Source organism: Nicotiana tomentosiformis, chromosome 1, assembly GCF_000390325.3.
Source record: "Nicotiana tomentosiformis chromosome 1, ASM39032v3, whole genome shotgun sequence".
Classification (NCBI taxonomy): Eukaryota; Viridiplantae; Streptophyta; class Magnoliopsida; order Solanales; family Solanaceae; genus Nicotiana; species Nicotiana tomentosiformis.
The window spans coordinates 89368803-89371855 of NC_090812.1; the positions used below are offsets into that span (position 1 = coordinate 89368803).

At 33.4% G+C, this 3053-nt stretch overlaps 1 pseudogene; it reads right to left on the bottom strand.

Annotated features, from left to right (window-relative positions):
* On the bottom strand, positions 1 to 2423 carry LOC104100721 (receptor-like protein EIX1; annotated as a pseudogene).
* Positions 2424 to 3053: the final 630 nt, after the last annotated feature.

Consider the following 3053-nt stretch of genomic DNA (forward strand, 5'->3'; position numbering starts at 1 on the left):
TCATGACCTATCGGTGAAATTGGGTCGCTTATTGTTTGACGGATCAAGGAATTCAATTGGGACAATAGGTAAAGGAATGGTTCCCTTAAATAGGTTCGAGCTCAGGTCAATATCTGCAAAGAGAAATATTGGTAATGGATTTTGTATATTACCATTTAACTGATTAAAAGAACAATTCAGCAGGGATAGATTTAGAAGAATAGCATGTTTGGCCAAGTTGAAAAAATCAGCTTATTTTGAGAAGTTCTTTTTTCAAAAGTGCTTTTGAAAAAAATACTTTTGGAGAGAAGCATTTTGTATTTGGCTAATCACTCTGAAAAGCACTTTGAGCAATAATTTGTGTTTGGCCAAGCTTTTCAAAAAGTGCTTTTAAGTATCAAATTACGAATAAGGACATGAATAGATTTACTTAATAGTTAATATTATGAGTAAATAAATAATCTCAAAAAATTGTTATTACATGCAATAATTAAATCTTTTCATTTTATTTAAGTACAATATGAAAATAAAATTCAAAAGTACTTAATTATTTTAATATAAGTTAAATATATTAAAAATCATTCAACAAATATAAAAATATTCACCCCTAAAGTCATTATATATTAAAAAGTTATCCTAAAAATAATAAGAAATATTTATACCTTAATATCCTAAGTTTTAGGTTTGACAGTTATTTTAGTATATACTATATTTTGTTAAGAATATTTTTGGTAAGAAGAAAAGACAAAATTGCTTATGCTTCTACTTTTGGGAAGAAGCTACTTTTTTCTGCTTCTTCCCAAAAGCATTTTTTTCTCCCAAAAAAATATGGCCAAACACTCAAGTTAGGAAAAAAAGTGCTTTTGGGAAAAGAAAAAAAAAAGCACTTATAGCTTCTTGAAAAGCTTGGCCAAACAAGCTAGAAATGTCCCAAAACCAGCCTGAAATTGAATCTGAAATACTCGCATTTTGAAATGTCTAGGAACTTGAGCTCCTTCTGAGACTTGAGCCAAGTAGGAAAAAGACCTAAATGGCAAGACCCCATGTCAAGATTTTGAATCTGAAATGGAGGAATCCAGTTGGGATTAACATTCAAGGTAAAGAAGTTGGATGAAAAGTCAAGAATCTTCACTTTGCTCAGGTTCTTAAAATGAACTTCTGATAGAGTACCTGTGAGGAAATTAGAGGGAACATCAACAACAGACAATTCAGAAAGCTGTCCGAAACTCTCAAAGGTAGAGTATCATTTACCGGTTTCCTGAAAGTCCCAAGTTGGTCAAATTCGAAAGTGTTCCTAAAGAAGCTGGTATAGGGCCTTTAAAAGAATTAGAAGTTAATCCAAGCTGTTGAAGATTTTTCAACTGACCCAACCATTCTGGTATTTTACCAACAAGACCATTGATGTTCAGCTTTAAATACATCAAACTAGGCAAAGGCCTCTTGGAATCACATTTCTTGGCTCCTTCGAGTAATTCAGGTAGACTTCCTGTCAAGTTGTTTCCTGATAAATCAAAGTTGATTAAATGGCATAGTTCTCCAATACTACTCGGTATTCCACCTTCAATGTTGTTCAATAAGAGATTGAAGTGAGTCAAATGAGCCATATTCCCAATGGATCTAGGCACTTTTCCATGTAGTTTGTTCGAACCTAAATCGAGAACCTCTATCTGTTTCCAGCTTCCTCTAAATAGTTCATGGCAATTGGCACTAAGGTTCTTGTTTAGCGCGAGGTTCAAGTATCTTAACCTACGAATCTCGATGATGCTAAGTGGAATTCTGCCTCTAAGACCAGAGTTGCTTAAGTCTATATATTCAAGACTGCTGATATTTACAAGCCAAGTCGGGGACATTGAGTTGAAACTAAGATCAATAACAGCTAGTGAAGTGAAGTTGACAGAAGTAACAAATGAAATGCTAGTTCAAAATGGAGAAGAAACTGAAGCGTGTCTATTAGTGATCATTAATCACATTCGTATAACCACATGTAGCAAACGCGACTATAAATAACAGTTAAAAAAAATCAATTATAAAACGCATTTACTTATGCGACTATAAATTGCAATAGTCTTATAATTGCCAAATGTGACTTACATATGTACTACATTTGAAACTTATTTACCCTCACTGTTTAGGTTTTAACTTAATTACAAGTTGATATACAATTTACCAATTATATACATTTTATTGATAAGTTAATATCCCTCAGTTAGGCTTTAATTGGCAACCAATCCTAAGCCTTCTGATTTCTACCCACCCCCATTGTACGTCTCTCAGCAATACACTGTATCCCAACCCCCAACCCCATGTAACCAATCACCTAAAATATATAGAACAACAAGTTTCGATCTTAAAAAGTCATGAATGAAGAGAAGACATGGAAATCTTACCATCAGTAACAAAAAATAACTAAGAACATAGCTGGCACAACTTTATTACTCTCCCATCGATAAAATTGGTCCAAAGTTTTGCATTATATTGATTAATGAAGAGATTAAACCATTGGCACATGCATTGGGCGTGGCACAAATATTGATTAAACTGAGCATAAAGATTTTTATGCATTGATTAAACTAAGCATAAAGATTTGAATTTAAACTCCACAACCATTAACAAACTTCAAAGCTTTTAATTCGAAAAAGTCCCTACAATAAATGGACTTGTAAATCGCAGTCGGCATAAGTCGTTATCTACAAAGACATATAAATCGTAATTGTAAATCGTCCAATGGGAAGCGCGAATAATTGATAGTCAAATGCAACTAATAAATGATACTATATCAAATGCGAATTATAATTACGCCTGCCAATTATTCACCTGCCTTTGGAATCTCACTAATGCTAAGTGGAATTCTGCCTCTAAAACAACTGCTGCTTAAGTCTATACGTTCAAGACTGCTGTTATTTACAGGCCAACTTGGGAACATTGAGTTGAAACTATGAACAACAACAGCTAGTGAAGTGGAGTTGACCACTGTAAGAAATGAAATGGAGTAAGATGAAATATGACACTCTGTTTAATTTGGAAGCTGGTTTAGCATTTCCAACCAACTTGATCCTGCCATAAAAAGCTCTACT